A 15,921-nucleotide genomic window follows, 5' to 3' on the forward strand; every position below is an offset into this window, starting at 1 on the left:
CCCTAAACAGATCAGAAATCTTAACTTCTTTGTTGATAGAGGATCTGGTTATTATAATAACTACTTTTGCATAAATATTAGGTGCTGGTTTTGATTGAATGTGTACAGTGTTTAGTTAAATTTTAGAATCTACCTGTATTTTATTCCACTCAGCCTACTTGAATACTCCCATAGCAGGGAAACTCAACCCCTAGGAACACCTTTGTAGAGAGACTCTGAGCGCCTTAAGAGCCACACCTAATACTTAAGCTCCTATCCTGAAGATATATAACATCAAATCAATTGATACAGCTAAGAATACCTAGCTAGCTAGAAAATCCAAGCATTAACTTAATCCAAGATGCAAAAATATATACATTATAACACAAGAAACACTAAAAAGCAAGACGATATAAATCCACCTAACAGTATGAATGCATCAGAAATGACCTCCAATGAGAATGAGTTAGAGGAAATGCCTGAGAAAGATTTCAAAACAATGATTGTAAATATGTTCAAAGAAGTCAGAGAACAAATCAAAGGAGTCAAAGAGGAACTCAAAGAGGAAATCAAAAGAATAAAAGAAGATGCAGGACACCAATTTCATGAAATAAAGAAGGAAATATAATACATAAATGAGGAAATAGAAATAATGAAGAAAAACCAGTCAGAATTACTAGCAATGAAGAACACAGTTAATGAAATAAAAAACTCAGTATAAAATCTCACCAGTAGAATGGATGAAAGAGAGGACAATATCTAAGCTAGAAGACCAGATGGCAGATCTAATACAGTCCAACAAAGAGAAAGACAGACTTATAGAAAAGTATGAGTGGGAATTTCAAGATATTCAAAACACTATGAAAAGATCCAATATAAGAATTCAGGGCATAGTAGAAGGAGAATAGCTCCACTCCAAAGGCATAGTAGGCATCTTCACCAAAATCATAGACGAAAACTTCCCCCAAATATAGAAAGAGGTGCCAAAGCAGATACAGGAAGCCTTTAGAACCCCAGCCAGACAAAACCTGGAAAGAACCTCTCCTCACCATATTATAATCAAACTTCCAAACAACAAACCAAAGAAAAAATATTGAAAGCAGTTAGAGAGAAATACCAAGTAACCTAAAAAGGCAAGCCCATCAGGATTATAGCAGATTATTCAACACAAACTTCTAAGGAAATGAGATGATTCCTTTGGATATATACCTAGGAGTGCTATAGCTGGGTCATATGGAAGATCAATCTTTAGCTGTTTTAGGAACCTCCATAATGATTTCCACAATGACTGGACCAGATTGCATTCCCACCAGCAGTGTACAAGGGTTCCTCTTTTTCCACATCCCCGCCAACATTTATGACCATTTGTTTTCATGATGGTGGCCAATCTGACAGGAGTGAGATGGAATCTCAATGTAGTTTGAATCTGCATTTCCCTGATGACTAGTGACATAGAACATTTTTTTAGATGTTTATATGCCATTCGTATTTCTTCCTTTGAGAATGCTCTACTTAGCTCCACAGCCCATTTTTTGATTGGCTTGTTTGATACCTTATTATTTAACTTTTTGAGTTCTTTGTATATCCTAGATATTAATCCTCTATCAGGTATATAGCTGGCGAAGATTTTTCCCCATTCTGTAGGTTGCCTCTTTGCTTTTTTCACTGTGTCCTTTGCAGTGCAAAATCTTTGTAATTTCATGAGGTCCCAGTGATTAATCCGTGGTTTTATTGCCTCAGCAATTGGGGTTGTATTCAGAAAGTCTTTGCCAAGACCAATAAGTTGAAGGGTTTCCCTTACTTTTTCCTCTAGCAGTTTCAGAATTTCAGGTCTGATGTTAAGGTCTTTAATCCATTTGGACTTAATTCTTGTGCATGGTGAGAGAGGAGAATCTATTTTCATCCTTCTGCAGATATATATACACTTTTCCCAACACCATTTGCTGTCTTTTCTCCAATGAGTATTTTTGGCATTTTTATCGAATATCAGGTGGCTATAGCTACCTGGGCTTACATCTGGGTCCTCTATTCTGTTCCACTGATCCACATGTCTGTTTTTGTGCCAGTACCATACTGTTTTTGTTACTATGGCTCTGTAGTATAGGTTAAAATCAGGTATGGTGATACCACCAGCATTATTTTTGTTGCTCAGTATTATTTTAGATATTCGAAGTTTTTTTGTGATTCAAAATGAATTTTTGGATTGTTTTTTCTATTTCCATGAAGAATGCTTTTGGAATTTTGATAGGGAATACATTAAATGTGTAGATTGCTTTTGGTAAGATTGCCATTTTCACACTATTGATTCTTCCAATCCAGGAACAAGGGATGTTTCTCCACTTTCTAGTGTCTTCTGCAATTTCTCGTTGGAGTATTTTAAAGTTCTCATTGTATAGATTCTTTACTTCCTTGGTTAGGTTTAATCCAAGGGACTTTATTTTTCTTGATGCAATTGTGAATGGGAGTGATTCTCTGATTTCATCCTCTGTGTGTTTGTTGTTAGCATATATCAAGGCTACTGATTTCTGTGTATTTATTTTGTATCCTGCTACATGGCTGTAGGTTTTGATCAGCTCTAACAGTTTGCTAGTAGAATCTTTAGGGTCCTTTATGTATAGAATCATGTCATCTGCAAATAACGATAACTTGATTTCTTCCTTTCCAATTTGTATCCCTTTTATGTGTCTCTTGCCTTATTGCTATTCCAAAACTATATTAAATAAAAGTGGGGACAGTGGACAACCTTGTCTTGTTCCTGATTTTAGTGGAAAAGATTCCAGTTTTTCCCCATTTAGTAATATGCTGGCTGTAGGCTTGTCATAATTAGCTTTTATTATATTGAGATATATTCCTTCTATTCCCAGGCTCTGTAGGACTTTTATCAGGAAGGGATGTTCAATTTTGTCAAATGCTTTCTCTGCATCTAATGAGATGATCATGTGATTTTTGTGCTTCAACCCACTTATATAATGTATTACATTTATAGATTTACATATATTGAACCATCCCTGCATCTCTGGGATAAAGCCTACTTGGTCAGAGTGAATGATCTTTTTGATATACTCTTGTATTCTGTTTGCCAATATTTTGTTGAGAATTTTTGCATCTATGTTCATGAGGGAGATTTGTCTGTAATTTTCTTTTTTTGTTCTATCTTTGCCTGGTTTTGGTATCAGGGTGATGCTGGCCTCATAGAAGAAGTTTGGTAGAATTCCTTCTTTTTCTATTTCCTAGAAAAGCTTAATAAGTCCCTGTAATTTTTTGAATTTCTCTAGAATGTGTTGTGATGTTAACTCTTTCATCTCTGATTTTATGAATTTGTGTCTCTTCTCTCTTTCTTTTGGTCAGATTTGCTAAGGGTTTATCAATCTTGTTTATCCTTTCAAAGAACCTACTCTTTGTTTCATTAATTCTTTGGATTTTTTTGTTGTTGTTGTTGTTTCTATTTCATTAAGTTCTGCCCTAATCTTTATTATTTCTTCCCATCTACTGATTTTTGTTTGCCTTGTTCTTCTTTTTCCAAGGCATTAAGGTGAAGCGTTAGGTCGTTTACTTGCGACCTTTCAATTTCTTAATATAGGCACTTAAGGCTATAAATTTACCTCTTAGGACTGCCTTCATTATGTCCCAGAGATTTTGGCATGTCGTGTTCTCATTATCATTTGACTCCATAAATTTTTGTATTTTCTTCTTGATTTCCTCATTGACCCACTCATCATTAGTAGTGTATTGTTTAGTTTCCAGGACTTTGTGCATGCTCTGTAGCCTTTCTTGCTACTGATTTGTAGTTTAATTCCATTGTGGTCAGATAGAATGCAAGGAATTATTTCAATTTTCCTGAATTTGTTAAGATTTGCTTTGTGTCCTAATATATTGTCTATTTTAGAGAATGTTCCATATGCTGCTGAAAAGAATGTATATTCTGCAGCATTTGGATGAAATGTCCTGTATATATCTGTTAGGTCCATTCCTTCTCTGACCTCATTTAGTCCAGATGCCTCTCTGTTTATTTTTTCTCGGGATGACATGTCAATTGATGAGAGTGGGGTTTAAAGTCACCCACCACCACTGACTTGATTTTATATATCTTCAGGATAGGAGGTTAAGGTATTAAGTGTGGCTCTTAAGGCTCTCAGAGTATCTACAAAGGTGTTCCTAGGGGTTGAGTTTCCCTGCTATGGGAGTATTCAAGTAGGCTGAGTGGAATAAAATACAGGTAGATTCTAAAATTTAGCTAAACACTACGCATTCAATCAAAACCAGCACTGAATATTTATGCAAGAGTAGTTATTATAGCAACCAGATCCTCTATCAACAAAGAGGTTAAGATTTCTGGTCTGTTGAGGGATGCAAGTCAGCTTATGACCACGTGAGACCCTTCCCTGGTACAATCAATCCCAGTTACCTTTTTGGATGATTTTGGTCTCAGTCAAGTTGCTGGCTGGGTTGTTGGGCTACTGTTCTGATTTCTGGAGCTGGTCGCTGGCTTTACCTGTTGGGCATACTGAGGCTGGCAACTGTGGCCCTGTAGATTGGCACCCCTGCTGCTGGAACCACTACTTCTGCTTGTGAAGTTGCCGCTGCTGGATCTGTCACCGAAGCTGCTAAAGCTGCTGCTGTAGTTGTCACTGCTGGTTCCACCACTGCTTCCTCTCAAGCTGCTGCTGCTGGATCTTCCACTGCTGCTGCTGAAGCTGCTGCTGCTGCTGAAGCTGCTGCTGCTGGAATCGCCGCTATTGCCAGTGCCGGAGCAGGAGCCGCTGATGTTGCTGCTGGACTCTGCTCCTGCTTGGGTCCCACTGTTCACTCAAGTTGGCGTGGCTGGGTCCGAGGACCATTGCTCTGTTCACTGGAGTTGGGACCAGGTGATGGGGGAGGGGAGGGAGCCGCAGCTGCTCTGGTTCCCTCACTGTTTCACTCATGTGATCTTCTACCTTGTGGTCTACTCCTCTGTTGTTCACTGCCGTTCTCCCTTCATGTTTCCTGAGTTGCGGAGAGCTCTGGTGTGAGTGGAAGCTCCCCTCACCTGGCTTTTCCTGCAGCTGGAGCCAAGTCTGGCGGCTTTCTGGTGCGCTGCTGCTGCTGCCGTGATTGGGCAGAGCTGCCGGGGCCACTTTTGCCGGCCTGTGCGGGCTCTGGATGCTCTGGATCTCTTCTACTTCTCCGCTGCTGCTTCAATTTCCTGTACACCTCACTTTTTAGTAAAAGTGTGTATTTTGCTGAGTTTTTTTTTTTTTTTTTTTTTTTGTCTTTTTTCCCCCATAGGCTGCTTTGGCGTGGTACCTACGCCGCCATCTTAACCAGAAGTCTCCAACTTCATTTTTCTTTACTGCTGATAGAATTCTGTTGTATAAATGTGCCACATTTTCATTATCCACTCATCAGTTGAGGGACATCTAAGCTGGTTCCATGTCACAGCTGTTGTGAATTGAGCAGCAATAAACATGGTTGATCAAGTATCTCTAAGGTAATGAGATGTGTCCTTAGGATATATGGCTAGGAGTGCTATAGCTGGGTTGTTTGGTAGATCTATTTTTAGCTGTCTTAGGAACTCCCCATTGATTTCCACCATGGCTGGACTGAATTGCATTCCCACCAATAGTGCAGAAGGGTTCCTCTTTTTCCACATCCTCACCAGCATTTATGGTCATTTGTTTTCATGATGGTAGCCATTCTGACAGGAGTGAGATAGAATCTCAATGTAGTTTTAATTTGCATTTCCATGATGACTATGGATGTAGAACATTTTTTAAATGCTTATATGCCATCCGTATTTCTTCTTTTGAGTACTCTCTATTTAGTTCCATAGCCCTTTTTTTTTTTAAATTTTATTTTCCATTTATTTCATTTTGAGAGAGGCAGATAGAGGGAGAGAGAGAGAGAATAGGTATGCCAGAGCCTCTAGCCGCTGAAAACAAACTCCAGGTGCATGCACCACTTTGTACATCTGACTTATGTGGGTGCTGGGGAATTGAACCTGCCATAGCCCATTTTTTAATTGGATTGTTTGATTTCTCATTATTTAATGTTCTAAGTTCTTTGTATATCCTAGATATTAATCTTCTATCAAATGTGTAGTTGGCAAAGATTTTTTTCCCATTCTGTAGGTTGCCTCTTTGCTTTATTCACAGTGTATTTTGCCATACAAAATCTTTGTAATTTCATGAGGTCCTGGCAGTTAATCTATGATTTTATCGCCTAAGCAATTGGGGTTATATTCAGAAAGTGTTTGCCAAAACCAATATGTTGAAGGGTTTCCCCTATGAAATTCCTCTAGCAGTTTCAGAGTTTCAGATCTGATTAAGGTCTTTAATCCATTTGGCCTTAATTCTTGTGCATAGAGAAAGAGAGAGAAGGATCTATTTTCATCCTTCTATAGATACATATCCAGTTTCCCCAGCACCATTTGCTGAAGAGGCTTTCTTTTCTCCAGTGAGTATTTTTGGCATTTTTGTCGATGATCAGGTGGCTGTAGCTACCCGAACTTACATCTGGGTCCTCTGTTCTTTTCCATTGATCTATATATCTGTTTTGTGGCAGTAGCATGCTATTTCTTTCCTTCCTTCCTTCCTTCCTTCCTTCCTTCCTTCCTTCCTTCCTTCTTTCTTTCTTTCTTTTTTTTGCTGTGGTTCTGTAAAATAGATTATTATCAGGTATGCTGATACCACCATCCTTATTTTTGTTGCTCACAATTGTTTTAGATATTTGAAGATTTTTGTTGTTGTTGTTGTTTGTTCTTATTTATTTATTTATTTATTTGATAATGACAGACAGACAGAGAAAGAAAGAGTCAGAGAGAGAGAGAGAGAGAATGGGTGTGCCAGGGCCTTTAACCACTGCAAACAAACTCTAGATGCTTGTGCCACCTTGTGCATCTGGCTTATGTGGGTCCTGGAGAATCAAGCCTTGAACCTTAAACTTCACAGGCAAGCGCTTAACCACTAAGATATCTCTCCAGCCCCTATTCAAGGTTTTTTGTTTTTCCAAATGAATAGTTGGATTGTTTTTTCTATTTCCATGAAGAACACTATTGGAATTTTGATGGGGATTGCATTAAATGTGTATATTGCTTTTAGTAAGATTGCCGTTTTCACAATATTGATTTTTCCAATCCAAGAACAAGGGATGTCTTTCCATTTCCTAGTATCTTCTGCAATTTCTCACTTGGGTGTTTTAAAGTTTTCATTGTAGAGATCCTTCACTTCCTTGGTTAGGTTTATTCCAAGGTATTTTATTTTATTTATTTATTTTTGATGGAATTGTGAATGGGAGTAATTCTCTGAGTTCATCATCTGTGTGTTTGTTGTTAGCATATAGGAAGGCTATTGAATTCTGTGTGTTTATATTGTATCCTGCTACATGGCTATAGGCTCTAATACTTTGCTGGTAGAGTCTTTAGGGTCTTTTATGTATAAGAATAATATTATCTGCAAATAATGATAACTTGATCTCTTCATTTCCAATTTGTATCCCTTTTATGTATGTCTCTTGCCTTACTGCTGTGGCTGAGACTTCCAGTACTATATTAAATAAAAGTGGGGATGGTGGATATCTTTGACTTGTTCCTGATTTTAGTGGAAAAGCTTCAAGTTTTCCTCCATTGAGTAATATGTTGGCTATAGGTTTGGTATAAATAGCCTTTGTTATGTTGAGATATGTTCTTTCTATTCCCAGTCTCTGTAGGACTTTTACATGAAGGATGTTTGATTTTGTCAAATGTTTTTTCTGCATCTAATGAGATGATCATGTGATTTTTGCCCTCCAGTCTATTTATATAATGTATTGCATTTGTTCATTTGTGTATGTTGAACCATCCTACCATTCTTCACATTTCCTTCACATTTTAGTAAAAGAGTGTATTTTGCTTTTTTGTTGTTGTTGTTGTTTTTGCTTTTTCACTCCTAGGATGCTTTGGTGTGGTTCCTACACCACATCTTAACCAGAAGTCCCCCAGATCTCTTAAAAGAAATATAAGTGGCACATAAATAACATCCAAGGCTCAGGGAAGCTCCTGGAAATAATGAGAGAACAGGAGAATAAGGAAGGGGTTTATTGTAGAATTTTGTCTTCTGGACACAACATGGCCATTATACTTATGAACTTACAATGACTGTGGTTTTCCTGCACAAGATTGAGCCTGTGTATTTCATCATGGATGAGGGCGGGTCCATGACACCCCACTCCTTCCAGAGTAGTTACGGACAACTGAGATTGCTGGGAGAGGGGAAGTCATATCCTTTGGTGGTATAACCACTGCAATGACATAGCACTATGCCACCAACTCCAGCCCCCTTTTCTAGGAGTGCACACTCAGAAACATAAACACATACCTAGGGGTAAAATACTTAATTGCCTACAAAGCCAAAAGACTCATTTTTGGTTCCCCAGGACCCATGTAAGCCAGATGTACAAGGCAGCACATGCATCTGGAGTCTGTTTGCTGAGTCTGGGGAACTTGGCATGCCCATTCTCCCTCCCTCTCTTTCTCTCTGTCAAATAAATAAATACATAAATAAAAATATTTTTTTAATTTTTTTTGTTCATTTTTATTTATTTATTTGACAGTGACAGAGAGAGAAAGAGGCAGATAGAGAGAGAGAAAGAATGGGCACGCCAGGGCTTCCAGCCACTGCAAACAAACTCCAGACGCGTGTGCCCTCTTGTGCATCTGGCTAACATGGGTCCTGGAAAATCGAGCCTCGAACCGGGGTCCTTTGGCTTCACAGGCAAGCGCTTAACCGCTAAGCCATCTTTCCAGCCCAATAAAAATATTTTATGAAACAGATCTTCAAGTATATTTTGATGCTTGGCATAGAGACTCCTTGTGCCCTCTCTATGCCAACAGAAATGGTATGTCATTGCCAAAGAATTTGTAAAATTTGGGCTCATAACCTGGATGAAGAAAATTTGTCAAGTTATCTGAATATATAATTATGTTGCTGTGGACACCAAGTTTCCAGGTATGGTTGCAAACCCCATAGGAGAATTCAGGAGCAAGGATGAATATCATTACCATCCATTGTGGTGTCATGTAAGATTTGTTAAGAACAATTCATCTGTGGAACTAGAGAGGTGGCTAACCAGAGAGCTGGTTAAGTGGTTAAGGTGCTGTAAGCAAAGTGTATGAGAAAAGCAAAAAAGAACACTGGACTTGATCTCTACAGACAGACTGTTTATTGAGAGGTATGGCAAAGGACAGCAGCCTGGGCTTGTCCTGCATGCATATCAGCATGGGCAATGCAGATGAGGAAGAAGAAGCCAGCAAGCCACCAGGACATGAAAGCATTTTTAAATTTTTATTTTTATTTTTATTTTATTTTTTATTTATTTATTTTTTAGCTTTTCAAGGTAGGGTTTCACTGTAGCTCAGGCTGACCTGGAATCCACTATGTAGTCTCAGGGTGGCCTCAAACTCACAGTGATCCTCCTAGCTCTGCCTCCTGAGTGCCTGGCTCATTAAAAAAAAAATTTATTGACAACCTCAATAAATATAGACAATATAGCATGATCATAATCTCCCCACAACCCTCCTCTTTTCCACATAAATCCTCCGTCGATTGAATCCTTTTGTCTTTCCAATTAGTCTCTTTTCTATTTTCATGTCATGTAGGTAGCATCAGCCACTGTGAGGTAATTATTTTATTTTATTTTATTTTATTTGACACAGAGAGAGAAGAGACAGACAGAGAGAATGGGCACTCCAGGGCCTCCAGCTTCAGCTAATGAACTCCAGAAGCATGCACCACTTTGTGCATCTGGATTTACATGGGTACTGGGGAATTGAACCTCAGTCATTAGGCTTTTCAGGCAAGTGCCTTAACTGCTGAACAATCTCTCCAGCCCCTTATGTTTTTATTTCATTTGAGCTACACATGTGTTTTTATATAGTTTTTATCTCTAGTTGAATCCTCAACAATAGACAATACTTTTTCCTTTCCCACCCTCTTTTGCAGCACATTAATTTATACATACATATATATATATATATATATATATATATATATATATATATATATAATTGATAACTTCCATAATTGTAAACAATATCCCATGATAATTCCTTTCCTCCCCCCACTTTCCCTTTTGAAACTTCACTCTACATCATATCCCCTCCCCCTCTCAATCAGTCTGTTTTATTTTGATGTCATGATCTTTTCCTTCTGTTATGATGGTCTTGTGTAAGTAGTGTCAGGCACTGTGAGGCCATGTATATCTAGGCCATTCTGTGTCTGGAAGAGCACGTTGTAAGGAGTCCTACCCTTCCTTTGGCTCTTACATTCTTTCTGCCACCTCTTCTGCAATGGACCCTGAGCCTTGGAAGGTTTGATAGACATATTGCAGTGCTAACCACTCTTCTGTCACTTCTTCTCAGCCCCATGATGCCTTCTGAGTCATCCCAAGGTCACTGCCATCTGAAAAGAGAAGCTTCTTTAACCAGAAATTAGAGTAGCATTAATATATGGGTATGAACATTGTGGTGGTTTGATTCAGGTGTCCCCCATAAACTTAGGTGTTCTGAATGCTAGGTTCCCAGCTGATGGATATTTGGGAATTAATGCCTCCTGGAGGGAGTATATTGTTGGGGGCGGGCTTATGGGCTTTATAGCCAGTTTCCCCATGCCAGTGTTTGGCACACCCTTCTGTTGCTGTGGTCCATCTTATGTTGGCCAAGGGGTGATGTCCACCCTCTGCTCATGCCATCGTTTTCCCCTGCCATCATGAAGCTTCCCCTCGAGCCTGTAAGCCAAAATAAATCTCTTTTTCCCAGAAGCTACTCTTGGTTGGGTGATTTCTACCAGCAATGTGAACCAGACTGCAACAGTAAAGTGGTACCGAGGAGTGGGATTGCTGCTAGACACCTGACTATGTGGTTTCAGCCTTTTGGAGCTGATTTTCAACAGGAATGTGGAAGGAGTTGAAACCTTGGCCCAAGAGATGCTTTGCAGTGCTGTAAGTACAGCTTGATGGTCTATTCTGCTCTGAAATGCAAGACCTGAAGGCAGTAAGAACTATGGACTGTGAGTAGCCTAGCTGGAGGGACGGAATTGGAATGCCAGAGACTTGCTGCTGGTTAGAATTATCGGAATTGAAGATTTGTCACTGGCTAGAGTTGCTGGACTTGAAGCTACAGAGTTTGATGTTTGCCCTGGTTGTTTTAAATCTTGTATTGGTTGAATGTTTCTTTGCTATGCCCAATGCCATCTTTTGCAGTGTGAATATTTATTCTGTGTCATTATGGGTTTTTTGAGGTTATATTTTGGTATTATGGCTCAGTTAAAAGATCTCGAACTATGGGGATGTATGAACATCATTGAGATTGATAAAAACTATGGGGACTTTAAAAGTCAGACTGAAAGCATTGTATTTTACATCATGTATGGATATCAGTTTATGGGGGTCAGGGGCGGAATGTGGTGGTTTGATTCAGGTGTCCCCCATAAACTTAGGTGTTCTGAATGCTAGGTTCCCAGCTGATGGATGTTTGGGAATTAATGCCTCCTGGAGGGAGTATATTGTTGGGGGCGGGCTTATGGGCTTTATAGCCAGTTTCCCCATGCCAGTGTTTGGCACACCCTTCTGTTGCTGTGGTCCATCTTATGTTGGCTAGGGGGTGATGTCCACCCTCTGCTCATGCCATCGTTTTCCCCTGCCATCATGAAGCTTCCCCTCGAGCCTGTAAGCCAAAATAAATCTCTTTTTCCCAGAAGCTACTCTTGGTTGGGTGATTTCTACCAGCAATGTGAACCGGACTGCAACAAACATTAAGAGAAGTGCTTACTAGGAAGTTTGGTGAGCATCGTATATACATTTAGCCAGACAGCAGCAGACATTACACCCCTAGGACTCATGACTACCCCTGTTGTAGGTTTTCAGTATCAGGGATATATTCCCTCCCATGAAGCGGGATTCCAGTCAAATTAGAGAGTGGTTGTTTCCCCCCATAACAGATATGCCACTATTGCACCCTTTGGCTCATTTGGCCTGGCTGGCCAAGTATAAGGCTTGCAGTATCCATTGCTGAGTATCTTCACTGGTGATTTCTCTCTCTCCCATTGAACTGAATGTTGTGTTAGCCCATTAATTTGTGCCTTTTTAATCTCAGCACCTTCAGGAAGAAGAACTAAGAGGATCACTATGAGTTTGAGGTCAGCCTGAAACTACATAGTGAGTTCAAGGTCAGCATGGGCTAGAGTTAGACTTTACCTCAAAACCCTACTCCCCCAAGAAAAGAGTGATTCCAATCCTCTGTTGTTGTTGTTTTTTTAATTTAATTTTATTTATTAATTTGATGGAGAGAAAGAGGGAGAGAGAATAGAGAGAGGGAATGGGCACGCCAGGGCCTCCAACCACTGCAAATGAACTCCAGATGCATGTGCCACTTTGTGCATCTGGCTCATGTGGGTCCATTGGCTTTGCAGGCAAATGCCTTAACTGCTAAACCATCCCTTCAGCCCCAATCCTCTGTTTTCCAAAAAGTTGTGGTTTTCCTTGCTCTGAGCTGGAAAATGACAATTTGCCAACTTTTTACAGTATGTGCTTATTTTAGATGTTCGGAATATAGCACATGTGTTGTGCAAATAGTTGACTCAGCTGAACTAACAGAAAAAAAAAAAACAAAAAACAACAAGGAACTACTGAAAGCTTAGCAACTGCTGTTTCTGCGCATGGCATTGCATCTTCCAAGCACATCTCTGTGTCTTCTGGCTTCTAATTAGCATGTATAGGCTGCTTGATGACTGAAGAATTTCAAGCTATCTTTATATCCTTCAGGAAAAGTCCTTGTGATTGGATATTGACTATTTTCTAGGAAACTATCATTCAAGATATTGAAGCTAGCTGGGTGTGGTGGCGCACACCTTTAATCCCAGCACTCGGGAGGCAGAGGTAGGAGGATCACCATGAGTTCAAGGCCACCCTGAGACAACATTGTGAATTCCAGGTCAGCCTGACCTAGTGTGAGACCCTACCTCGAAAAAAAAAAAAGAAAGAAAAAAAAAGATATTGAAGCTACAGTTGCTTTATAATAGCTCACGTCCCTTGCTCATTTTATTCCATCACTTTTGTAGCCATACTTTTGATTCTCCTGATTTGCTGATAATTCAATTCAAGTGTTAAAATTAAATTATTCAAATCAAAACAATAGTCATTTAGATGCAACTTATATGAAATTAAAAGATCAAAATGGTGCATCCATAGTTGCTACAAAGATCATTAAGAGATTTGATGCAAAACAACAAAATGCAAAATATGCACATATGCACCTAATAAAAGTACCTAAGGAGTGTAATCCTTATTTTTTGTATGTAACTTTAAAAAGACTTTATATACATGAATGATAGGATTGTGAAAGGCTATTAACCAGGAAATTATGTATCCTTCACATGAACATTTTTATTATTATTTTTTTAAATTTTCATTAGTATTTTCCGTGATTATAAAAAAAATCCCATGGTATTTCCCCCCCCCCATTTTTTACTATTATATATTAATCATATATAATGATGGGGTTCATGATGACATTTCCATACATATACATAATATACTTTGATTATATTCACCTGTTGGGAGCTATAGAGCAAAAGCCTCTCCATTTTGCTTGGGCCTGCTCATAAACTGACTCATTACTCAGAAAGCTGGTCCATCCAGCTTTCTATTAGGTACTTATGGAACCGGTCACCAGCCTGCTTACAGAATCTTATCTTTTGCAAAAGGCCAGTTTATGGTCAGGATGTGAAGCCTGGTGCAGTCAGGATGTTAAGCCAGTGAGGCAAGATTAGATGAACACCTAATTACATCCCCTCTAGGTTTCCTGACAACTCCTTGCCCTGGCCACATCCCCTCCCCCCTACAACTCCTTGCCCTGACCATGTCCCCTTCCCCCTACAACCCTATATAAACCTACATGTAAGAATAAACTCTCGAGGCCATGACAAACATCTAGCATGGTCTCCTTCTTATGTCTGTTTGCCTTGTTTCATTCAGGTTAATTTTCACCTTGCTTCTTTGTTTGACTCCCCACTGGCTGGGGCAATTGGCACCCAAACATGAGGCCCAAGGTACGAAGTGTGACCTGAACTTCGCTCAAAGTGGACAGCCATCCCAGCCATTAGACTGCCACCCCACCGTAGGGGTGAGTGAAGGTCTGCATAGAGGTCACTACAGGCAATACACCTGTAAAACAGACCCACACCGTGATCGATGCAGAGAAGCCCACCTGTGAAACTGATCCTTTTGAGGTAAGTGACGAGTTTTAGACAATTAAAGTAAAGACTATTGAGTCATTTTTTTCAAGGCACAAGAACTACGGGACTTGCTTTTTGGACTTCTCTTCCTCCTTTTACTTTCAGTTGGTGCCATCGCGTGGAATTGCAATATAGTGACAGGGCAACTGAAGCCTCTTGGCCAGGGCTACCCTCTGGCATTGGCTGAAGGCCCCTAGCTCCCTGTGTGAATCCCGACAGCCCGTTTGGGTGTTGACAAAGACCTCCTATCTAGCCTCTCTTCCTATCGACAAAACTGGGTACGCAACAGCCAGTAAATGCTCTTAGAGTGGCTGCCAGCTCTTAACATTGCGGTCAGGCTCATGGTAGGCCCACTGGGAAACCCCCCATGCCCGTTCTCTGACCGGGAATGTTGCCCTCTGGTCTTGCCGTTTCTCTTTTCTCTTTTTCTATCATGGGAAGCCTAAGTAAGCATAAATTGTTGAAAGGCTTAAAACTTCTCTCAAGGCACAAGGAACATGGGTTAAAGAAAAAAAAAAGATTTAACAAACAGTAAAAAGGAGCTAATTGCCATAATAAAAGATATTTTAAAAACACAAGGAATTGAGATTGCTTCAAGTTCTTTTTGATTTTATCAGGAGGATATGTTCTTTTTACATGTGTGTGTATATGTGTTTATGTGTGCTCATTGTGCTTGCTAGTCGTGTCATGTTTGTGACTGTTTGTAACTAAAGAGATGAGACAGATGCAGGTGGCATTCTTTTCTCTTCTAGAGAACCATTTCAAGGAAATCAAGGACCTAAGCATAGAAATTAAAAAGGAAAAGTTAAATGTCTTTTACAGGAGTGAATTTGCCAGATATTTGTTCTAGGTCAACTTCACCTTACATAGAGGATCATTAAAAACAACAAAACTTCCTCTAAAGAGGTAACTTATAATTTGTCAGATATTTTAAAAAAGATTGTAATGTCCTGTTACTTAAAAGGAGGAAGTAACTGATCTGACTTCTGAGCCAGCCTGCCTCAAGAAAACAACACAATTTGCCTTAGCTACTCCTAATAAAATCATTTCCAAGTGTGTTATAGGTATTAATGATATAAAATTGTATTATGATTGCTTTCTTTTTAGTAATAGGATTAATCAATTTGGTGTAATTTTTTCATAGCCTTATAAGAAAGATAATTGCTTCTCGGCCCTTTGGCTAAGATAAAGTGTAATATCTGTTCTTATCAGTTTAATATCTGATATGTCCTCTATCCAAGGACAATATATTAAATGGATTTTTGGAGCTTGGAATTAGAATAGGAGCTTACTCCGTCCACTCCACGCATCGACCTGGTATTGCAGTACTTCCAGGAATGGTGCACCCCCTCGGGGGAATAAAAAAAAAGATAATTAATGATGGGGTGAGATGAACTGATTGAAGGAACTGGGAAAGAACTTTTCAATGTTGGGACATAGAATGCTCATTAAAATTGCTTATCGACAGACTTCCGGTTAAGATGGCGGCGTAGGTACCATGCCAAAGCAGCCTAGGGGGGAAAAGGACCAAAAGAACTCAGCAAAATACACCCTTTTACTAAAAAGTGAGGTGTATAGGAAATTGAATCAGCTGCAGAGAAGTAGAAGAGTTCCAGAGCATCCAGAGCCCACACAGGCCGGCAAAAGCGGCTCCTGCAGCTCGGCCAACCGCCACGGTGGCGGTGCACCAGAAAGCTGC

At 39.6% G+C, this 15,921-nt stretch overlaps 1 non-coding gene across 1 annotated transcript; it reads left to right on the top strand.

The window, feature by feature from the left end:
* The first annotated feature begins 15,382 nt into the window (after window positions 1-15,382).
* LOC123460301 lies at window positions 15,383-15,573 on the top strand. Its single transcript, XR_006636881.1, has one exon. It is a non-coding gene; the product is annotated as a U2 spliceosomal RNA (small nuclear RNA).
* The last annotated feature ends 348 nt before the right edge of the window (window positions 15,574-15,921 follow it).

Source organism: Jaculus jaculus, chromosome 4, assembly GCF_020740685.1.
Source record: "Jaculus jaculus isolate mJacJac1 chromosome 4, mJacJac1.mat.Y.cur, whole genome shotgun sequence".
Classification (NCBI taxonomy): domain Eukaryota; kingdom Metazoa; phylum Chordata; class Mammalia; order Rodentia; family Dipodidae; genus Jaculus; species Jaculus jaculus.